This window comes from Rutidosis leptorrhynchoides, chromosome 2, assembly GCF_046630445.1.
Source record: "Rutidosis leptorrhynchoides isolate AG116_Rl617_1_P2 chromosome 2, CSIRO_AGI_Rlap_v1, whole genome shotgun sequence".
Lineage (NCBI taxonomy): Eukaryota > Viridiplantae > Streptophyta > Magnoliopsida > Asterales > Asteraceae > Rutidosis > Rutidosis leptorrhynchoides.
In genome coordinates, this window is record NC_092334.1 from 617584960 (window position 1) to 617611416 (window position 26457).

Consider the following 26457-nt stretch of genomic DNA (forward strand, 5'->3'; position numbering starts at 1 on the left):
AGGGAGAAACTTAAAGAGCCCGAACAAAAATGATATAAGGTACCAAAACTAATAACTAACCGATAAAACAATGAAAAACAAATAAATCAAAAACAAGCAAATATCTCAACCTAAACAAAGCAACAATAGAAACAACTAAAACCTCAATATAACAAGTCAAAATATATCAAGAGTTCAAGACTAGAACACAAAACCTTGCAACCCGAAGCACCATCAACGTCAACGTGACCAGGGGTGTTTCGGTCACATGTGTGAAGTGTGCAGTCGAACAGGACCCCAGATTTTATGGAGACCCAAAATTTTAAAAGTCCTATATGATAATACATTTATTTATATATATATATATATATTTTTTTTTTTTGTAAATCAAAACATGAAAATTAACTTATCATACAATAATAAGTTCACATTAACTTCTAATCTATTGATAAATTCTTAGCATTATATATCTTTTCATATATGTATTATAAATTTAACGTTTTTAAGGAGTTCATTTTTTATGTTTCGAACATGGCCCACTGAAATAGTGAGACGGCCCTGAACGTGACCATTCCATTCCGGAAACAAACCGATATTTAACTTATTTGAGGGGTAGGTGTAAGGATTATAGGACCCAACCAATAAGATTAATCACTGCGATTAATCACCTACTTCGACAAACAAAAGACAATAATACAAAAATTAAAGAACGCGAGATTTTAATGTGGTTATGTGTAATCGAATGTCGATTACTTTAATCCACGGACCAACTAAGGAGATTTTATTGATATAATTCGTGCACAAACATGAGGGTTACAATATGATGCTTATATAGGCCAAAAACACCTTGGAGAACAAGGAAAAACATAAATATGGAAACTACTCGTCAGACACTAGTCGCGCCGCACATATAATGGGCCGCGCCGCGCCTCCAAGTCAAAAACCCAAACAGCAGGTTTCTTCAATCTGATGCTCTGTTTATGTGTTAGGCCGCGGCGCGCCTCTTTTCTTGAACCGTTTCCATCATCTTTTTTTGATATCCTTCACATCTAACAATCACCCACTTGAAGATAGTCAAAACCATGACTCATTTTGTCAACCCATCATATCATCAAACTAACCAAGATCGCCAAAGCACCCTTTACCACCAAACTCCATTCGGGACACTCACACTCCTATCACATACGCCGGATAAGCAGACTTTCGATACAAGGTCTTCAACACTTCTTGTTAGAATCGAATTGTAACGACCCGACTTTTTTGACTTGCTTTTGTGCCTTTTGTTTTTGCGAAACTGCATATTTGTGCGTACTGTGCTATCTTGTACTCTGAAATCTTAAGACCCGTGGTTTTCTTTCATTTATATGTTAAAACGTGCCTTTGAGTACGTAGGATACTTAACTTGATCACCGGAAGCCTTTATGACCGTTAGTGTCACTTGACGTTTCGAACAAACTGCGTACTGCGTACACGTTTAACTTTTGTCGTAATCGGAATATTATGACTACGAAATATTAATTGTTATTTTATATTAGCAATTACTTGGGTTTTTGGATGCTTAGTTACGCTTAGTAATTTACTTATGCTTACTAGTTAGTCTTGTTGGACTTTCTACCTTGTTGGACTTTAGCCCACCCTACACTAGTTAGTGGACTATTTAATTAGCCCAATTATTAATAGCTAGTGACCCATTAATATGTAAGACAAATGCTCATTTATTAGAGGGAACATACTAGGATTTATGTCAAGTATTTTCCTTAATGTTGCATGGGATCCTAACATAAGCACCAACTTTAGACAATCATTAACCAAAAAGCAAAAGTTTGTCCCCCTTTGTCTCCCCCCATACCCACGGCCATGACACCCCTCCCATCACCTCACCACCTATAAATACAAGTCTTATCTCATCCATTTTACACTTGCTCTCATTTGCATTTCACACACACTTACTCTCTAATTCTTTCTCTAGTCTTTTTCTCTCTAGAAAGTGTAAGTATTTTGAATTTCTCTTCTTCTTCTCCTTCTCATCATCACGAATTCATCATCATCATCATGGGTCTAGCTTTTTAGCTTTTGATCTTGATTATATCTTGTAGATTCAAACATGGATTTGAATCCTTCAAGAACATGGAAGATTCAAGCTTTCTAGCTTTGAATCTTCACCTACTTTTTAGATCTATATCTTTTAACTTTAATCTTGTTATTTTGTTATAAAGATTCAAACTTGTGTTTGTAATCTTCATGTAACTTAAAGATCCAAGCTTTATGCTTCAAGATCTTCAAGAACAACCAAGATGCAAGCTTTCTAGCTTGAATCTTCATATCTTTTATTGGATCTATGTTTCCTAACTTATGATCTCATTATTTTGTTATAAAGATCAAAACTTGTGTTTATGGTCTTCATGTAACTTAAAGATCCAAGCTTTATGCTTCAAGTTCTTCAAGAACACCAAAGGTTCAAGCTTTCTAGCTTTGTGACCTTATAACTTGTGTGAAAAGGATCCAAGCTCTCTATCTTAGGGTTCCATCACTTCATTTGACTTGGATTATGTTCATACTTGCTTAATTGAAGTAAAGTTGTAGCTTTAGTTGTAAATGTAACTTGTAATTGTGTTAAGACTAAGGATATGATGTAACCTTGGTTCATCATCCATCTAAGACTCTTAAATGAGTTATGTTCTTACTTGGTCTTAACATATTGTGTGTTGATGGTAGAATCTTCGTCAAGGTGATGCTAACCCATCAACGAGTTGTACACTTGAAGCTACAAGCATCAAGGATGAGAACCGTGATGAGCATCAAGCACTAAGAACCCCACCGGAGCACCTTGCTTACTGTTTTCGGGATCTGATCAGACCACCTGGGCTACTAGAAAGTTAATTTTCAGTTAGTTTGGTTCGAGTAGATGATTTTCCGTTTATACCTCGTCTTAATCCGAGTTACGGTTTAGAATTTACGGCCTTCCGAAAGTCACTACACCCTATTAACGTTGTGCTGAAATTTCTGACCTACTCGCACTTAAACCATCACTACGGTCAAACGAAGACGAGTTTGGTTCTGGAAATTGGTCAGCAACTAGGGGACTCATATACGGAGCCATAACCACTGATTACGCGTCTTTTCAATTTACGTAGATGTCGTAGCAGCTGACCGAATTTAGCCTATTGTTTCGATCTCTATTCTTGTCAAACTTACTTAGCTTTTATGATGATGAATGATGATGATGATGACACTTAAACTTATTTTATGCACTATTAGAACTTATGAGGATAACTTATTGACCTAGTAACCTTTGACTTAGGTTGACGACCTTTCGGACCGACTTACTACTTGCATACTTTCATTATCGACTTTACCGCTCTTATCACTGTGAGTTATAGCATCCCTTTTTACTTTAATTATTTTGGAACTGAGAATACATGCGTTTTTTACTTTTTACATACTAGGCACGAGTACTTAAACTTTATATATGTGTGGGTTATACAACGGCGTAAACTTTCCCCTTAGCTCGGTAACGTTTAGTCATTGGTTTTTGAACCGGTGAACGCGAATCTTAGATATGGATCCATAGGGTTTGACATCCCCACTCGGGCTAGTCGCGCTAGCATTTAACGGGTGTTTAATACTTCGTAAACTTACGCATTCGCCAAGTGTACTTTTAGGGGGTGATATTACGTTAAGTTAGTTACCAAGTGCCCACGGATAAGCATATACTTTATCATACTGATTTGAAATACTGATTTGAAACGCTGGTTTAAAGCACTGAAATCTCGTGGCCTACATTACATTACTGATTACAAACAAACTATAGCTCGCCAACATTCGTGTTGACTTTTTAAGCATGTATTTCTCAGGTGCTTAGACGTTGTTGCTTCCGCTATTAGACTTGCTGCCTTGGTGTTATAAACTTGTTGTTATAGACTTGCTGTTACGGACCTGCTGTGTTAGATTTCCGCTGCATTACTTAGAGATGTCTCAATCATGGAACTTTTCTTTTGCATTCGTAATTTATGTTATTTTCAAACAATGGCTTTGTAACGACATTTGGGTCACATACTTATGTTATTGCTTCTATCCATAGGAAGCACATTATCTTTTGTAAAACGCTATCTTTTCATGAATGCAAAACTGGTTTTTATACAGCATATAGTGTTTGACCTTGTAATGATCCTGTTGTTGATGATCCGTACATGATGGTTTTGTATGGGGCGTCACATTTGGTATCAGAGCCAGGTTGTAGGGAATTAGGTTACATTAGTGAGTCTAGACCAGGCCGAGTAGGATTCACTAATAGGACTAATCTACAACTTGCTTGTTTACCTATTTCTGCGGAACTGCTGCGTGATACTGTATTATATTACTGCATGTTACTGCTTACTACTATTGCATGCTAGTGCTTACTTTTACTGATATATGAACTTGTTGCATGCTACTGCCTACTTTCACTGCTATGTGAACTTACTATATGCTGCTGCTTATTCTCGCTACTCCATGCTACTATCTGCTTTTTGCATGATACTTCTATTGATACTGCTATTACTGCCATGCTATGTACTGTTGTAGATGCACTAGGCTGCTATAGTTACTATGCCTGATTACGTGCTTGCTACCCGTCTGCTATTCGATGTACCGACTTGGAAAACTTACCTTTCCTAGTTCAGATGTTTTTCTGAACCCTTTTCCCACACGTCTAACCCTAAGGATTAGTATTGTAATCCACCTGTTACTACCGTTCCACCGTTTCGGAGATCGAAACGTTACTTCACGCAATCTAGGAAGAGTACCCCTCGGATTACATACCCGCTAAAGTTGATCCTCGGAGGAGGAGACATGTGAGGGCTTGTCGGAGTAACCGCACCCCGAGCTCACTCTAATTAGTCACGTACAGCGTATGAACATTAGAAGGATGTTCAGTTTCCACGAGTTGACCCGTATCCCGTAAGCTTTCATGACCGTCAATTATCTCTTTCATTCTTCACCACTACTCGACGATCTAAAGACACTTTTGAACTTAGGTCCCTAACACTCTTAGGAATTGGAGAAGTCGAGAGGACATCTCCTTCCACAAGGTTAGAGCTTCTTCTACTAAGGCTCAGCCATACCCAAAGACTTGGGACTCGCCTCAAGACATATCGTATTACTACTTGCTACACGTACAACTTGACGGGAGACCCATATTGAATTTCTAGAAAGGAACCTAACGACGTTACTTAAACTCGAACATTTTGAAGAAATTTCAGGACATTTAGGCATTGGTGCATGACCTACGGAACCTACGCACCCACACCGAGAAACTGTGAGATTAATTATGTAGATTTTGTTTTGAGATAGCATAGATAAAGCACCGTTAGATGAAATTGAGTAGAACTGGAAGTGATCACGTTACATTGACCATATGAAATGATATTGGAATGAACGTATGATTTAGTACAATATAATGACGCCAGGCCAGTGTGATTATATTGAAGTAAATCATGCAGAAGTTTCAATGTTACTACATAAGGGATATGTGGTGTTTCAGGGGAAAAAAACTTTGGTAGGAACCACTTGAGTATACGCATTATGGTCTGTTAGAAGTAGGGAAAGATAACCACTTAGCCCAGATACTGTACAAGAAGGGCCTTGATTGCAGAATTGATAAGCCAAAAATTTGTTATAGATATAGACACCCTGGACACTTAAGGAAAAAGTTCTTAAATAGGAAAAACTTTGGACTTACTTGCGGTAGAGCAATCGTTATCTCAGCTATGGAGACTCGCATGGATCCTGATTTTAGTTAAGGTACGTTTCGTCACAACGTTTTATCATCTCGAAGTTGTTTAATACTAGAGCGATAGAAACCATTATATCTAAGAACCTTAGTGTGATGACTAATAAGTCATTAACAACCATGAGAGTTACGTATTCTATAGGACAAGCTAATGGTAAGCTGGCAGAGATAAAGGAATAATTTAAGGTAGTACCTTAAAATTAACAGGTGGGTCATTGGAGATGACCTCATGCCAACAAAACTTGGAAGTTTTGAAGTAGTAGTTGGAAAGGATTAGCTACCTATGCACAAGCAGATGTTATCTGAGAAGATTGATAGATTTTTCACGGTAATATAATAAGATTTGGTTGGAATGAACCTTAAGGTTAACCTAATACTCATCAAGTTATGAAGCTTGATGTAAAAGTTTGAATGAACTTTAGGGTTAACCTAATACTCATCGAGTTAGGAAGCTTTGATGAAATAGTTGGAATGGACTGGCTTTCAAGGATGAAAGCGAAAGTTATTTATAGTAAGAAGATTATTCGTATACCTCGCGAGAATGGTGAGCCAAAAGCCATCTGGGTTACTTCAACAACCCGAGATCCCACAATGGAAATGGGAAGGGATGACGATGGATTTCATCCCGAAGCTACCGAAAACAATAGGCAGTTATGACACTATCTAGATTATCGTTGACCGCCTCACCAAATCTGCTCACTTTCTAACCATGAAAGAAACCGATACAATGGACAACGATACATAAAGAAAATTGTATCACGTCACTTCAGCAATTCAAATTCTATACTACCCAAGAATCTTATTCGATGCTCATTCTTACGCAACTCTGAATCCTAACTTATTCCGAGAGAATTCGTAATCGATGATAATCACACCATCACCCTTCTTACTTTAATATTAGTCATACCAGTTTGAAATTTCCAAAATCAATGGGTAGTTAATTCCCATCCTCATACTCTCCCATTCGTATCTCACTTATAAGCAACAACTTTACACTTAAGCATTTTTGGGCAAAGGACTTATGCCATACTAATAACCATCAACCACATTTAAATTCAATAGTTTTCGTTACCTCAAAATTCACTCGAAATTTTCAAAAATCTTTTACTCAATCCTCATCAATCTTTTTCCAACTTGTAACCTTCGAAATATGGAAATTTTGTCTGCCAAAATTTTTCACACACTATTTTACTGTGCGCTCCTCTCAAGGTTTTATAAAAAAAATGAATTTATTTTATTGCCATCCATACAAATTTTAGAAATCGTATATGATAAAGTAAACAATTACTATTTTTGACTAGTAAATGTGAAATTTTACTTTCACCTTTAAAAATAAATTCTTTTTATCAAAAGATATTTTACTTAGAGTAAGTCTATATTTACTAAGAACTTCGTTTCGTTTCTTACATTGTCACCTTAAACAATTTCTATAAAATTTTCGTTGCTTATTATATAAAAAAAAATTTCGCTGCTTATTCGTATCCAAGTCATCATGAAGGCTGACAACCGTCGAGATCGAGAGATTCATGTGTGTGTGTATGATGAAGGCACTTACTACCACGTCATGCAAAGCCTTCGGGCATCCACTAACACTTAAACCATTCAAAATTATTGCGTTACCCCAGGAATCTTATTTGCCACACCTGTCGGAGCGATGCTCTTTCTTACATAACTCTAAGTCCTGACTTATTCCAAGGGATTCTCATTTAAGTGATACTAGCATCATCAGTATTCCGACTTTAGTATTAGTCATAACTTGTTTGGCTTTTTGCAAAGTCAAGGAGTGATTAACTTCTCATCCTCATGATCTATCCTTCATACCTCACTTTTTAGCAACGGCTTCACACGTGAATATTTTTGGGCCAAAGACTTAAGTCCCTGATAATCATCAAAACTACATTTAATTCATTAGTTTTCATTACCTAGTAACATGTCAACCGATGATTCAAAGATTTTTCACTCGACCTTTTTCAACTCGTAACCTCTGAAATACGAAGAAAAAAAAAACTATGTTTATCAAAAAATTTACAAGTTAATTTTTACACGTTGTTTATTTCAGCGGTCCTCACGAGATTTATGGACAAATGAAAGAACCAAAAACTTTTCTGTCACTTATGCAATTTATAAAATCATATATGTATAAATTTACCCTTACTTGTTTTGGTTAGTACATACTAAGTTATACCTCCAAATTATTTAAAAAAAATCGCTTCTTTATTGAGTTGTTTAACTTAAGTCAAATAGTTTTGTACAAAATGGTACTCGTTGTACATACTTCTAAATTTATCAAGAACTTCGTTCCATTTATGTTGTCACATCAAATGTTTAAAGGTTTTTTAAAACTTCCTTGGGTGATTTTATTAAGGGTTTTCTTATTAGACTACACCATATATGGATCACACTTCTTCTCGCCATCCGTCAGGGATGAAGCTTACTATTAAGAACTTTGTTAAAAATTCTTGAGCCACTTTGGATGGCAGTTTTATAAAATTGTTAGGAAGTCTTTGCGCTCATAAAATGTTCCTCTTAAGGTTAGACATGGCAAAAATGCGGGCCGATAAATCAGTTTTCGGAATACACTCAGTGGTCACCCCATTGTAGGAAAGGCACTAGGTGGGTTTCTACTCTCAATATTTCACAACTAATCGCAACACCCTCGTAAACATCATCTCTATGAATCAGTAGGTTGAGGTACAATGAATCGTTTTTGAGATTCTTTTCACTTAGTGTAAACCGTTCTTTACGACCAAGGGTCCACGCATCTTCTCATCCGGGCATCCCCTTAAGTATAAGGATAAATTCAGAACAAACAGCTCGAAGAGTTCACCCTGGTTCAAAGATCACACCTTTCGTGCGAATTTCTTTCGGAAATGTAATGTGGAATACTTTAGGAATCTAGGAATCTTGTTATCCCCTTGGAAAAGGACTGCTTAAAACATCTACGACACTGATATGGTTACTCTACGTATTCCTTCCTTCGTTGGTTGCAACTATATGTTGTTCTAGTTGATGTTAACCATAACTTTAACATGTAACTGAAAGGATAAAGTTACATTATGGAACTGTGCTTTCATTCCATCCAAGGATAAGTTCACAAGCAGTATGTTGTGATCACCATGTTTCCCATTCTATCAGTCAGCTTTGTATAGCGACATAAGCGTTCAATGTTTTAGATGAGTTTGGGAACATTCATGATGCATTTTACGCATCCAGCTTACTGAAGATGCATGTAAGGCTAAAAACATCATATTTCCTTTTGTGAGTATATATTCGGATGACATATTCATGATAGCAAGAAACGAAAACAATTTGTTGACCTCTTAGGACAAGAGACTTAATTAATAGCATATACCTATTCTTACTTTTATCCGTCCGAGTACCATTCAAGGTAAATAGCTCACTTTTGAGCCCACGAATCTTTCGGAACTTTGATACGCTACTTCTTATTTAAATACGGTACCATTTTTAGTCACTCCTCAAATTTCGGGACGAAATTTCCTTTAAAAGGTGGGTAATGTAACGACCCGACTTTTTCGACTTGCTTTTGTGCCTTGTGTTTTTGCGAAACTGCGTATTTGTGCGTACTGTGCTATCGTGTACTCTGAAATCTTAATACCCATGGTTTACTTTCATTTATATGTTAAAACGTGCCTTTGAGTACGTAGGATACTTAACTTGATCACCAGAAGCCTTTATGACCGTTAGTGTCACTTGACGTTTCGAACAAACTGCGTACTGCGTACACGTTTAACTTTTATCGTAATCGGAATATTATGACTACGAAATATTAATTGTTATTTTATAATAGCAATTACTTGGGTTTTTGGATGCTTAATTACGCTTAGTAATTTACTTATGCTTACTAGTTAGTCTTGTTGAACTTTCTACCTTGTTGGACTTTAGCCCACCCTACACTAGTTAGTGGACTATTTAATTAGCCCAACTATTAATAGCTAGTGACCCATTAATATGTAAGACAAGTGCCCATTTATTAGAGGGAACATACTAGCATTTATGTCAAGTATTATCCTTAATGTTGCATGAGATCCTAATATAAGCACCAACTTTAGACAACCATTAACCAAAAAGCAAAAGTTTGTCCCCCTTTGTCTCCCCCATACCCACGGCCATGACACCCCTCCCATCACCTCACCACCAATAAATACAAGCCTTATCCCATCCATTTTACAGTTGCTCTCATTTGCATTTCACACACACTTACTCTCTAATTCTTTCTCTAGTCTTTCTCTCTCTAGAAAGTGTAAGTATTTTGAATTTCTCTTCTTCTTCACCTTCTCATCATCACGAATTCATCATCATCATCATGGGTCTAGCCTTTTAGCTTTTGATCTTAATTATATCTTGTAGATTCAAACATGAATTTGAATCCTTCAAGAACATGGAAGATTCAAGCTTTCTAGCTTTGAATCTTCACCTACTTTGTAGATCTATATCTTTTAACTTTAATCTTGTTATTTTGTTATAAAGATTCAAACTTGTGTTTGTAATCTTCATGTAACTTAAAGATTCAAGCTTTATGCTTCAAGATCTTCAAGAACAACTGTGACGATCGCTCCAAATCCATATGGACGAACACGTCATTCATCGATTTCATTGCGAGGTATTTGACCTCTATATGATACGTTTTGTAAACATTGCATTCTTTTGAAAAGGCACACCATAAATAAATATTTAAATCAAAGGTTTTCGACATCTGATGATTTCTACATATAGACAATCACCGTAATATAATAATTTAAAATAATACTTCCGTTGATAATGCAGTCAAAATATGATACATGGTGATGATTTGGTGAATGCAACGTTTCCTTGTAAAAATATGCCATGTAAGACTCCATGCACATAGCTTGTCTAACATATAAGCAAACAGCGGAAGACTTCTAGGGAACCTGAGAATAAACATGATAACAAGTGTCAACACAAAGGTTGGTGAGTTCATAGTTTTAATGTTTCGTATAATCTGTATATAAAGGTGGATCACAATATTTCAGTTGTTTCATCTAGAAACGTTTATCAAAATATTCTACAAGATTGAGCACCCTGGTAACTAAACTTAACGTATATATAATTTATACCCTTTGTATAATCATCTTAATAATACACGCAAACTAACGTGTACGCTTCTCAAATAGCGTACGTCCATTAAAAGGCTAGTGCTCTAGCTCGGACGGGGATATCAAGTCCTATGGATCCATATACAATTATTCGCGCCCACCAGTCCACATCCTATGTACTGGCAGTTACTAGTTACCAAAGCTAAGGGATTTTCGGTTTAAACTCAGTGTAGAATAAATAGGTAAATACTTGTGTCCATAGCGTATAAAATAAAGTGCATGTATTCTCAGCCCAAAAATATTTAAAGCATTTAAAAATGGATCTATAACTCACATAAAATCAGTTTTAGTATTTGTATTCACTTCATAAAACAGTTATAAAAGCATCGCATCAGTCCCAAAAATATAGAGAAAAAGGGGATAATGAACTCACATCAGATCAGTTTAGCATTTGTATCAATTTCATAAAATGGTAATAAAACAGTTATAAAACATCGCATGTATTCTCAGTCCCAAAAATATAGAGAAAAAGGGAATCAATGAACTCACCTTAGCAGCATATAAAGCCGTTCACCAAAATGTGATCGAAACTCGGATTACCAAATAACCGTAGATCTCAACCTAGAGAACATATGTTGGTCAATAAATGTCTATCAAACTTGGTCAGGCCATAGTGTATCATAATCCTAATGCTCGAGATCGACATACAAAAGTTATCCAATGTCGTTTCAAAAAGTCAATTTTGACAGTTGTTTAACAAAACGAGACGTACCTTATATAAGGATTCATTTACTCGGTTGGTAATATTCAAAAATCCAAATTATCAATCTCGTAAACGAGTTGTTTAAATCTTAATTGTAGATTCAAAAGCAATTTCAATTAACGTCAATCATAATTCAGTTGATCATATCTTTTAATCCGTTCATCGAAATTATTCGATATCTAAATGAAAAGTTATTGATTTTTCGCCAGCTTTCCAAAAACATGTATATCATATACTTTTTACCAGTAATATATGTATTTAATTCGTGATTCATTATAACTGTTTAACGACGAAATTTAGCATACAAGCATATATAAATATATATATACTCGAGCACTAGACATGGATACACAATTAATATATAAAAGATAAAATATGAGTGCTTACGTATCAATATTGAGATTCAATATTGTAGGAAAGTATGTAGACGTAACGGAGATGATAAACACTAGGTTTGACTTGCGAATATTACCCATAACCTCCATAATTATAACCCATAATTTCCTTAGCTCTATCCCGCTCGAAACCCATTTTGAAAGTGACACGCTCATGACCTCGTCGTAGTATTTTATGTACTAATACTACTAATAATAATAGGATTAATAATAATATTAATAATAATAATAATAATAATAATAATAATAATAATAATAATAATAATAATAATAACTTAAATAATACGGAGTAAAATAAATAATGAAATAAACTGGAACCAGATCGAGCTTATTTATACTACTTGGCCTGAAACAGTACCCCATGCGATCGCATGAGTTTTCAGTGTTTTTACCATGCGATCGCATGGCCGCCTTATCTGTTTTTGTTTGCTAGTTCGTCTACATCAAATAGTATTCACTGTAGCAAAATACGGTTTCACTGTAGCAAAATAGTGTTTTACTGTAGCAAAATAGTGTTTACTGTAGCAAATCTCTGTAGCAAGTCGTTTCACTGTAGCACTGTAGCAAATAGTGTTTTACTGTAGCAAATAGTGTTTTACTGTAGCAAATAGTGTTTTACTGTAGGAAAGTCGTTTTTACTTGTACATATATATATATATATATATATATATATATATATATATATATACATACATATAATTGTTCATGAATCGTCGAGAGCAGTCAAATGTAATGAAACAGTTCTAAAATTTTGAGATTCAACTTCATAGACTTTGCTTATCGTGTCGGAAACGTTAAATCATTTAAAGATAAAGTTTAAATTTGGTCAAAAATTTCCGGGTTGTCACAACAACTAAGATGCAAGCTTTCTAGATTGAATCTTCATATCTTTTGTTGGATCTAAGTTTCCTAACTTATGATCTCATTATTTTGTTATAAAGATCAAAACTTGTGTTTATGGTCTTCATGTAACTTAAAGATCCAAGCTTTATGCTTCAAGCTCTTCAAGAACACTAAAGGTTCAAGCTTTCTAGCTTTGTGACCTTATAACTTTTGTGAAAAGGATCCGAGCTCTCTAGCTTAGGGTTCCATCACTTCATTTGACTTAGATTATGTTCATACTTGCTTGATTGAAGTAAAGTTGTAGCTTTAGTTGTAAATGTAACTTGTAATTGTGTTAAGACTAAGGATATGATGTAACCTTGGTTCATCATACATCTAAGACTCTTAAATGAGTTGTGTTCTTACTTGGTCTTAACATATTATGTGTTGATGGTAGAATCTTGGTCAAGGTGATGCTAACCCATCAACGAGTTGTACACTTGAAGCTACAAGCATCAAGGATGAGAACCGTGATGAGCATCAAGCACTAAGAACCCCACCGGAGCACATTGCTTACTGTTTCCGGGATCTTATTAGACCACCTGGGCTACTGGAAAGTTAATTTTCAGTTATTTCGTTTTGATTATATGATTTTCCGTTTAGACCTCGTCTTAATCCGAGTTACGGTTTAGGATTTACGGCCTTCCGAAAGTCACTACACCCTATTAACGTTGTGCTGAAATTTCTGACCTACTCGCACTTAAACCGTCGCCACGGTCAAACGAAGACGAGTTTGGTTCTGGAAATTGGTCAGCAACTAGGGGACTCATATACGGAGCCTTAGCCACTGATTACACGTATTTTCAATTTACGTAGATGTCGTAGCAGCTGACCAAAGTCAGCCTATTGTTTCGATCTCTATTCTTGTCAAACTTACTTAGCTTTTATGATGATGAATGATGATGATGATGACACTTAAACTTATTTTATGCACTATTAGAACTTATGAGGATAACTTACTAACCTAGTAACCTTTGACTTAGGTTGACGACCTTTCGGACCGACTTACTACTTGCATACTTTCATTATCGACTTTACCGCTCTTATCACTGTGAGTTATAGCATCCCTTTTTACTTTAATTATTTTGGGATTGAGAATACATGCGCTTTTTACGTTTTACATACTAGGCACGAGTACTTAAACTTTATATATATGTGGGTTATACAACGGCGTAAACTTTCCCCTTAGCTCGGTAACGTTTAGTCATTGGTTTTTGAACCGGTGAACGCGAATCTTAGATATGGATCCATAGGGTTTGACATCCCCACTCGGGCTAGTCGCGCTAGCATTTAACGGGTGTTTAATACTTCGTAAACTTACGCATTCGCCAAGTGTACTTTTAGGGGGTGATATTACGTTAAGTTAGTTACCAAGTGCCCACGGATAAGCATATACTTTATCATACTGATTTGAAATACTGATTTGAAACGCTGGTTTAAAGCACTGAAATCTCGTGGCCTACATTACATTACGGATTACAAACAAACTATAGCTCGCCAACATTCGTGTTGACTTTTTAAGCATGTATTTCTCAGGTGCTTAGACGTTGTTGCTTCCGCTATTAGACTTGCTGCCTTGGTGTTATAAACTTGTTGTTATAGACTTGCTGTTACGGACCTGCTGTGTTAGATTTCCGCTGCATTACTTAGAGATGTCTCAATCATGGAACTTTTCTTTTGCATTCGTAATTTATGTTATTTTCAAACAATGGCTTTGTAACGACCTTTGGGTCACATACTTATGTTATTGCTTCTATTCATAGGAAGCATGTTATCTTTTGTAAAACGCTATCTTTTCATGAATGCAAAACTGGTTTTTAAACAGCATATAGTGTTTGACCTTGTAATGATTCTGTTGTTGATGATCCGTACATGATAGTTTTGTACGGGGCATCACACGAATCATCATCTCTCTATCTCCCTAGTCGGTCACCACCAGCTCATTAGTTCATGAGAAGACCCGTTGAGGCTATGCAAAACCTCAACTTGTTCATTGACACCACCTTAGTAAACATATCCGCGGGATTCTTCATACCAAGGACTTTCTCCAATATCAAAGTACCATTCTCAATACGTTCTCGAATGAAATGATACCTCAAATCAATGTGTTTCTTTCGATTATGAAACGCCTGATTCTTTGCTAGATTGATTGCACTTTGGTTGTCACAATATAAGATGCAATTGTCTTGTCTTTTACCGAACTCACATAAGAAGTTCTTCAACCAAACAAGCTCTTTAGAAGCTTTCGCAATAGCCATGTATTCGGCCTCGGTGGTCGAAAAAGAAACACTCCTTTGTAGTCTAGACATCCAACTAACCGCCGTCTTACCAACCATGAACACATATCCTGTAGTACTCTTACCTGAATCACCAAATCCACCCAAATTTTCATCTGCATAACCTCTAAGTAAAACATTGCCCTTAGTGAAACACAATCCCATACTAGAAGTACCTTTCAAATAACGAAACAACCATTTGACCGCTTCCCAATGCTATTTCCCCAGATTAGACATATAATGGCTTACAACTCCCAATGCATGAGCTATATCCAGTCTCGTACAAACCATGACATACAACATAACTTCCCACGACCGATCTATACGGAACCTTTTCCATCTCCGCTTTGTTTTCTTCCGTTTTAGGTGATTAATTCTTCGATAACTTCATCGTGCTACCCAAAGGCATAGAGCGAGCCTTTGCTTTATCAACATTAAACTTTTATACTACTTTCTCAATATACTTGGATTGGGACAAGTATAGAACACGTTTAGCACGATCACGCACAATACTCATTCCAAGTATTTGCTTAGCACTACCAAGATCCTTCATCTCGAACTCTTTTGAAAGCATACCTTTCAACTTATTGATCTCCCGCAAGCAACATGTCATCAACGTATAACAATAAGATTATGTAAGAGGACTTGAATTTCTTCAAGTAACAGCAATGGTCCGCTTCACATTTTACAAAACCAACCTTCTTCATAAACTCATCAAATATCAAGTACCATTGTCGAGGTGCTTGCTTCAATCCATACAAAATTTTCTTTAACATACAAACCCACTTCTCTTTACCCTTTACCTCAAAGCCCTCGGGTTGCCACATATAGATCTCTTCATCAAGATCCCCGTGTAAGATTGCGGTCTTCACATCTAGTTGTTGTAGATGTAAGTCCTCGGATGCGACCAACGAAAGTACCAAACGAATAGTAGTCATCTTCACCACCGGTGAAAATATTTCTTGGTAATCAACTCCTTTCCTTTGTTGAAACCCTTTAACCACTAACCGTGCTTTGTACATTTTCTTGCCATCCACCTCATTCTTTATTCTATACACCCATTTGTTTTGCAACGCCTTTTTATCATGAGGTAATTTCACTAGTGACCAAGTCTTGTTCTTCTCAAGTGACCCCATCTCTTCTTTCATAGGAAGCTCCCATTGTATGGATTCTTTGAACTTTCTTGCTTCAAAGTAACTTTCGGGTTCACCATTCTCAGTATAGAGCAAGTAGTTTGTTGATGGAGAATACCTAGGATTAGGTTTGGGCACTCTAGTCGAGCGTCTAAGTATAGGGACAACTGGTATGGTTGAACCAGTTTCATTAGTAGTCTCCTTATCACTAGAACTCGCACTATGTTAGGAATTATCACCGTTATCCGAACCATCCCCAACATTGTCAAGATCTGACCCATCACCATTAATCGGCAATTCATTGTCCCCCAAACTCCCACTAGAACCCGTAAGATCATCAAGAGAAACATCGTCAAGAATAACTTGATCCGGTTTTTGACTCTCCGTTACCGGTTTGCCATAGACCGAATCTTCATCAAAGGTAACATCACGCGATCGAATAACTTTTATAGCTTCATTATCCCAACAACGATAGCCCATTTCATCCGAACCATAACCAATGAATATACACTTCTTTGACTTAGCTTCAAGTTTATCTTTATCAATATCTTTGGTCTTCACATAAACATTACACCCAAAGATTCTAAGATGATCATAACTAACCTTTTTACCTAGCCATTCTTCCTCGGGAATTCGGAAACCCAATGATGTTGAGGGTCCCCTATTAATCAAATAAGCCTTCGTATTAACCGCATTCACCCAATACATCTTAGGCAAATCGGCATGTAGTCTCATACTCTTAGCCCTTTCATTCAACGTACGACTCATACGTTCGGCGACCCCATTGTGTTGCGGTGTCTCCGGTACCGTTTTCAACATTCTAATACCGAGCTTTTCACAATGGTCTTTAAACTCAAGACTACCATATTCTCCTCCATTGTCTGACCTTAAGCACTTGACCTTTAAATTTATCTCATTCTCAACCATAGCTTTCCACTTCACAAAAGTGCCAAAAACTTCAGATTTAGCTTTGAGAAAGTAAACCCATACCTTTCGAGTGGAGTCGTCAATGAAGGTGCTATAATAACGAGAACCTCCATGTGATTCTACATTCGTTGGCCCAAAAACATCTGTATGAACTAGCTCCAATTTCTTTAACTTTGGTGAATTCCCCAATTTAACAAAAGTCACTTTTTTTCTTCCCATAAGTGAATGGTTCGCAAAACGCTAGCTCTATCTTTTTCAAATCCGGAATCCTCCCACCCGAACTAAGAACCTTCATACCTTTATCACCCATATGCCCGAGTCTTCGGTGCCATAGAGTAGAACTAGCCCCAACGTCAACCGTAGCAATCACCGTGTCTTCTTCAAACACCTCAACCATATAAAGAGTTCCCCTTTTATGTCCACGAACCATGACACTACTACCCTTAATCACCTCATATTGGCGATTCTTGAAAGTAACCTCATTACCTTCTTCATCTAATTGACCAACCGAGATTAGCTTCCTTTTTAACTTAGGAATAAACCTCACATTTTTCAACGTCCAATTAGAACTAAGAGTAGTCTTCAATACAACATCTCATATACCTTTAATCTCGAGATTTTTATTGTTTGCCAATCTAACTTTACCTTGATACGACCATAAATTCTTCATCACGCTCTTAGTAGGTGTAGCGTGAAACGAAGCTCCCGAATCCAAGACCCAAGACTCCACCGAACTTTCAATACTACATAATAATGCATCCTCCGTATCTTACATGGTTAAGTTAACATCTTTAACTGGAGCATTCTTACAATATCTTTGATAATACCCCTTTTGATTGCAACTAAAACAAATAACATCACTTCGGTCTTTCGATGGATACCTCTTCTTGAACTTCCCTTTACTCTTCTTCACCCCGCGATCAATTTTCCTACCACGGTTGTCGGTACTTAACAAAGAATCAGATAACAATTCCCTCGAACTTCTCCTACGAGTGTCTTCACCGAGAATTAAATCCCTAATTCCTTCATACGCAAGCTTAATAGTACCGGTCGAGCTACTAACCGCGGTAACCGTACCCGACTAACTTTCCGGTAATGATGAAAGCAAGATTAGTGCTTTTAGTTCATCATCAAATTTGATTTCAACCGATCCTAATCTTGAAACAAGATTGTTGAATTCATTGATATGATCTGTTGCACTCATACATTCCTTCATCTTCGTGTTGAACAATTGTCGCATGAGAAAAACCTTATTCGCCACCGTAGGTTTCTCATGCATGTTGGAGAGTGCCTTCAAACAATTAAACGTTGTCTTTTCGTTCATAATATTACCAACAACGTTCTTGGCGAGTGCAAGACGAACCGCACCCAAAGCTTAACGATCCAAGAGCATCTAATCGGCATCGTTCATGCCTTCGGGTTTGGTCTCCAACAAAAGTTGGTGAAGTTTCTTTTGATACAAGTAGTCTTCTATTTGCATCTTTCAAAAGGCGAAGTCTTTGCCATCAAACCGCTCAATCTTTAATTTACCGTCTTCCGCCATCGATCCAAACACGAACCTTGAGCTCTAGATACCAATTGTAAGGATTATAGGACCCAAGCAATAAGATTAATCACCCACTTCGACAAACGAAAGACAATAATACGAAAACTAAAGAACGTGAGATTTTAACGTGGTTATATGTAATCGAATGTCGATTACTTTAATCCACGAACCAACTAAGGAGATTTTATTGATATAATTCGTGCACATACATGAGAGTTACAATAGGATGCTTATATAGGCCAAAAACACATCGTAGAACAAGAAAAAACATAAATATGGAAACTACTCGTCAGACACTAGCCGCGCCGCGCCTATAATGGACCGCACCGTGCCTCCAAGGCAAAAACCCGAATAGTAGGTTTCTTCAATCTCATGCTCTGTTTATGTGTTAGGCCGCATCGCGCCTCTTCCCTTGAACCGTTTCCATCAGCTTGTTTTGATATCCTTCACATCCAACAGTAGGTACTTGTGTATTATATTCCGTAGTAAAATTTCATGTTAAATTATGAAGTATGTATCATATTATAACCACTTGGTGTTACATTATAAATCACCTACTGCATTCGTAAATTTCAAATAATCTGATGTTGTACTTTAATTTCCTGTCTTCTCCGTATTATTTGCATCTGTGCTTGTTTTATTTGGTCAGAGTAATCAAAGATTCCTCGTCCTAATACGGGAGGATTTGTAATGTCAAATGTCAGTGGCTTTCATGCTTTCTGCATTACTAAATGGGCTGGATTGAAGATTCAATAAAAATATATAATTTATTTATTAAATTTAAAATATACAGTATAGTTTACTTTATTTAAAAATTAAAATTAAAAAATGCTAAATTCTTATTGCATTGACATGTCCACATAGTAAGTCTAGTCAAGATAAATACTTTAACGTTTTCTCTTTTATATTTTTGACGATAAAAAAAAAAAAAAAAAAAAAAAAAAAAAAAAAGAAAGAAGAATTTTTGACATATTGCTTAGACATGTCCATTAATTACAAGCAATAGAGTTATTACATTACAAGAAAATTAATGATGACCCAAATTTTGGTCGTTTAATGGACATAGTACATGTCCATGCAAAAGATATCTCTCAACTCTAGTAGTTTGGTTATCTCGTTTAGGGCTGACACCGAGCCAGGTTTGACCGGGTCTAGGTAATCCGCCAGACCCGAACCTGTTTAAGAAAAATCGTCCTAAACTCGGACTCATACTCTTCATGTCCTCATTTACTTAATAACTATCGGGTAAACGGGTTTCCCAACGAGTATCCGGGTCTCCGAACTTACTATCGGATAAATGAGTTTTCCCCAGGTATATGTTACCCCGTTTATATATAACAAATATACATATATCATAAAATAGTATATGTGTAGTATCTATTATTTAAATTAAACAGTTAGGTATATAGATTCATGTATTTTTTCGGATTTACAATCCGGGTAATCGGATTATATCTAAGACTGTCCACGGACTCGAACTGACATAATTCAAAACCAAATTTCATACCGGGCCCAAGACAAGTAAACTCGGCTCGTACATGGACCAAAAATGCAGGTTTTAAATTCCCTTTCGGGTATATATGGAGATTTTTGCCATTACGATGACAATTATGGCGGGGGCGGATTAACGAGTCAAAAGTTCATGACAACCATTATTTGATTTGATAACGGGTTAACGGATTTGGGTTTTTAGGTCCAAAGTAATCGACCACGGCACGATCCACATTGGCTACTCTTTGTCTGGTCGGATCGACTGCTGAACCGATCCTTGACCCAAAAACTTTATTTAATCACATTTGCTAGTTTTGAATTATCAGGTTCACGAGGTGTATATCTCAACGCTAACCAGTTTGTTTCACTCTGTTTCGGTTTCAATTGATAGTTACCACCAATAACTAAATCTATTGAACGGCAATTGTTGTATTTAATCTTGTTGTATACGTACTATAAATGGAATCTCGTCATGTGCATGAATGCATGACCAATTCTTATGCATGTTACATGGATCTTTATATATGATGATGAGATTCAACATTGAACAAATTAAAGTGCGTTGACAATTAATTTAGAATTATGTGCAGAAATTTAGCCATGAAATCAGTATAAGAATCATAGAATATGTATTGAAGACATAGAGTATATATATGTAAACTAGTTTAAGGTTATAGTGCGTTGCTGCAAGCTAAATGAATATTCACTGTACAAATTTATATGTTTTCGGTTAAAGTATTTACACCGCACTTTGTTTAACAAAATAATTTAGTTGCTTAAAATGCTTGCACAAAATAGTAACCGTTCAACTAAAGTCAATAGTTATCGTTATGTACTACCCATTTATACACGTTAATAAAATCTAATACGATTATCGTTAGAAGAAAAAAAAAGATTCAAATTTAATAAAATGCAACATCCCTTTATTAACGATTAACGATGGACTACCCAATTCGTTAAACACAAAGGCTACACCGAAATGTTTTAAATCAGAGGAGGCGGTTGAAACATGTAGCCAACCTTTAAGTATAATATATATACGGGCAAATGGCCCGATAAGGTAACCTTAGTTACTCAATTTGATAATCAAGTTATCCTCCAATTCGGCTAAGCCCAAAAAAGATTGCAAGTTAATTTTTGCTCACAAAAAGAATTGCGTGTTCAAATTTATTAAAATTGAGGTAATATCCAATGAACACAAAATTTAAAACACGAATTACTTCAAATTGAGACTTGAAACGAATTCCTAGAGCTTCGATTATCATTTTTTGTGAAGCAACTAAATCTAAACTATCATGAAAAACAATGAATCGAGATGAACAAGTCATTTGAACATCATGAAAAACAACTAGATCCAAAACATCATGAAAAACAATGAATCGAGATCAACAAGTCTTTTGAACAAGTCGAGATGAACAAATCAATTGTTTTTCATGATGTTTTGAATTTTGTTGCTTCACAAAAAAATGATAATCGGAGCTGTAGGATTCTGTTCCAAGTCTCAATTTAAAATAATTCGTTATTTTAGATTTTGTGTTCATTGGATATTATCTCAATTTTTAAAAATTTGAACACGCAATCCTTTTTGTGCAGAAAATTAAATTGCAATCCTTTTTGGGCTTAGCTAAATTGAGGGTTACCTTGATTGTCAAATTGGATAACTTAGGTTACCTTGTCGAGTCATTTCCCCTATATATATATATATATATATATATATATATATATATATATATATATATATATATATATATATATATATATATATACCTGTAATTAGTGTAATGAAAGAAGTTTTCAAGGGACATGCCCGTATGAAAATTACCTTTCAATACTTCTATATGCATTTTACTTGATTTTAAAGGAAAAAAATGATCTCTAAATTATGAGTAGTTCTTGATACAAAATAACACTATTCAATCCCGTAAATGTGGGATATGAGAGGGATAAAATGTAAAAAGTATTCTTTTATTTGATTGTAGAAATTCTGTTTTCAAAAAGATCTCAAACCTTAAATGGCTAGATAATTATTGGTAAAAGATGTAGATTAGTAGTAACACTCAAATCCTGTTGATCCTCCCCGTAAGAGCTGAAAGCCGGTAAAATTCTTCCACGATATCCCCATGTGGTAAAAAACGAGTATCATCCCACTTTGTAAATGTTAGAAAATAGGGTTGTGATTTGATAATTCTAATTATTTATTTAAGCGTGAAACACTATCTAATTAAGTATTTCGACTCATAGAGGCCATAGGCTCACAAAAACTCACTTGAGATAAGACAATAAACACTATTTGACATTAAATACAATAAATGCAGTTAATACAATAAATACAATTTGATTGCAGACAAAAATAGTTCAAATAAAAATATAAGAGAGATTGTTTTCGGTTACGTGTTTGTGGAATGAGAGCATTTGTTTTTATGGAAGGGAAAACACTTTTATTCGTTACAGTACAAAAGGTGTAACTTCTTATTTGGATGGGAAATACGTTTACCGAATCTACTGACTCTTAAACCTCACAAGGGGGCGCTATTCCCTTGACCTTCGCTATATACGCGACAGTGTGTAGTAAATTCTTTTGAACGTGTACTCCATACTCTACTAGATAACTCCCGCCTCTAGTAAATTGCAACCACCTAAACTAATTGTTAAATAACAATAAAATTATCGTTGTAAATTATTGCCAATAGTGAGTGAGACTCGAAACTAAGCTTATTTAGCAAAAGCCGAAAATGAGGTATCAATAAAATTAAACCTATAAATTACTTAATGGAATCTGCAGCTAAATTTATATCATCAAGGAAAATACCCTTATCTCATATTAGAAAAATTCTACCATATGAAGCGATTATCATTGAGCTATTAACTAGTTTTTCTTTTTCTTTCATTTTTCTTTTTTATTTTTTTACTTTTTTTGCAAACATAATAAAAAATTTTACATAACGGAATACCTTAAAAAAACGAATTCAGCAAGAAGTATAAAAGATGATATTTGGTAATACTTTTACCTAGCTATTAACTACTACGTACTTCGTAGTTGGTTGGTGACTAAATTTTCTTGTATATAAAATGCAACATATCACATCACATCTTTTTTGTATCAAAAGGGTAAATCTTAATTTCAATGTATTTTCCTTTCATGAAATCCATTAATTAATTAATATTCTCTTTACATCTGCGGGGGTGGGCCTATGTCAGTAAGTATTCAAGCTTTGGGTAATTTTTAGTACATTGGATTGTGATTGCTAACTGTTCTAGTTACCCTCTCTCTCTTAATTGATACTCCATCCCCCTCTTTTACCTATCTCAACTCCTTCTATAAATAGGTAACCCTAAACCCATTCTAGATAAACATTCTTAAACAAAACCTTACCTTCATAGCTGCTGTTCTTGTACAAAACCCTTCACAGTTATGGAATATTCTTGAAATCCCTTTTTTTATTTTTATCATTTTTACTAAAAGCTTTTGCCTTTTTAAATTCTTTCTTCACCTTGATCATCTAATTTGCTATATCTTTTCCAATTTCTTGTATATATCGGACTCTAGCTTGTTATATTTTTTTTACCTTTCTCTAGGGTTTTGTTTTGTTGGTGTATAAATAGAACCAGATCTGAAGTGAAGCACAACAGTCAGTTATTGCTGATGGAGCATCATCAAGATTCACAAAAGACTTATTTTTAGGGTTTCGTGAATTGATTTCTTCTTTTAATTAAAAGTTAAAAAGAAAGTGATTTATGAACTCTTTGAGGGTTTGAGAATCTTGATGATGCTGCAGCGGCAATTGCTGGCTATTTTATTTATATTATTATTTTAATATTTCTTTATCAAGTACCATTCTACCAACCGGATTATTATAAGAGGTGAGCTTAGATTAATCTTTAAATATTTACAGTTGATTTTTTTTTTCTGGTTATTTTTATATTCTTTGTTGCTTTTGAAGCCAGGTCTTGTTTTATGGCCGGTGCTAGGGTTTGCTAATAATAAGGTAAGGTGTTGTGCGTGTGGGTGTTGGAAATGTAAATTTTGTTTTTACTTCATTCATATAGTCCATGTAGATAAAAAAAATTTAATAAATTTTTTCTCTTTAAATTATCAAATTAGTCCCTTGAGCATAAAAAATACCTTAAACAATGTTTTTTCTTGTATATATGTGCTAAATGGTTGGTCAAAATATGTTGTTTAAATATATACCAACTTACACAGTACGCTCAAAACATACAGTTATAACAAAATTTTCTATTTAAATCTTATTTTTGTCCATCACCATTCCAACTTTGGCTTTGTTTCGTAGACGTTGACCACTGTTTCACTGCTGTTGACCACCAATTTTTATGGACATTGATCACCCCTTTATTTTTTGCTATAACATAAGTCTCTGATACATTTTTGTTTTCGAAAAGGGAGATGATTCGTACACCGCCAAATTTTAGCCATACACCACTAGTTGTGCTTTAAAGCACTGTACTGTACAACTGTCTAATGCACGTTTAGTGGTGTATGGCAAAAAATGGTGGTGTACGAATCAGCTCCCTTTCGAAAAAACCTAAAACTTACCGTATATAACTATTCATCAAAGATGAAACCCCTAGACACATACAATTAACCAAGAGAAACGAACAAGGTCGACAAAACTACAAACCAAATGCAAAAAACAACAAAGAACACAGCACCAAACAAATAGACGGAACACGACCAAAAGCTGTCAACCTCACGACACCAAAAACAGCATAACACAACCAAAAGAGTGAGACCAATATAACCTATGTAAACCTACACGATAAAATTAGACACCACCTAATCGAAACAAAAAGAACAAAACACAACCTACAACAAAATTAAAAATCTTCAAAACAATTAAAATTTCATAAGCTTTAAAACTCACTCATATTTCATTTAAAACTTACTCCAATAGAAAAAGGATGTAGAAGATTATGGTATCGGAAAAATGAAAAAGACAGCAAAATGTAAATATTATTGTGTTCGTCTTTCAAGAAAAAATGTAAAATCGATTTCTTATCACCAGAGTAAAAATATTTGTCGTTTCACTTTTACCACCATATATGGAAACCGATTTAATTGTTGCGCCCTGCTACGTGTTTGTCTTTCATTGGTTTATCGTAAGGTGCATCAATGAGAACTAGTCTTTCTGGTGACGTGGTATCCTCTCAACCCCTGTTTTTACTCAAACCATGGAATGAATGCGGTCCCTGGTTCTAGAATTTCTAGCTTGTTGGTATTATTTGGTGGAGTTTTTTTTTATAAGTTTATCGTTTTCTTTTGACCAATATTGAAGTGAAACTGTAAAAGTTGTTACCAACAAATCAAATGTGTTACCAACAACGACCTTTTTTCAATGGTAAGTATTTTGTAAATATTAATGCCTGAAAAAATTTGTTTGGTGATTTAAAAAAAAAAAATATTGGTTTGTTTGAAGTTTCTTGTTTTTAGGAAATATTTTGAGTGTTGCAGCAGTACAAAGAAAGATACAAGGAGAATTAATATACACAAATCTCACCTGATGAATTGATGAGTGTCTTTGTTTGTACAATGTACTTGAGTGGATTAGCACCTTGTACTGTATAACTTGAATCATGGGATGCTTTATTGTACATGATGGTCCACTTTGAGTTCTTGGATTTGCTTTATCATCTGATGAGATCCCTTTATGTCTATTCTAGTATATTTAATATGACAACACTTCATTTTGTCATTTTATATTTCAGATTTCATTGACTTAACAAGACAAATCCCAACCATGACGCCGTCATGAGCATTTCCTCACTGTCACATCAGCTTTCTCTCTCATTCTTTCTCACCACTTCCTCCCATAACACTCCCATAACACACCATTGTCAACCATGACATACTTCCTCAATTTTATTATTATTATTATTATTATTATTATTATTATTATTATTAAAGCAAATAAATAATTGTTTTTGAACATCACATTTATTAAATAACAATGATACGGTTATATTTTTTTTTTATAAAAAAAAAAGACATAATTGAAAACAAACACAAGTACATAAAAACAATTAAAACTACTCGTCGCCGTCGTCGTCGGATAACTGAAACGCTTTTTGGTATTTCTTGGTGATCTTTGTTCGGGCTCTCATTACCAAAGCGCGTTGTTCCTCTGTCAAGTCGGGTGCACATGGTTGGGTGAGAAATGACAAATTATCCAACATTTCACGAGTCTCGGTCGCGTCGTATAGC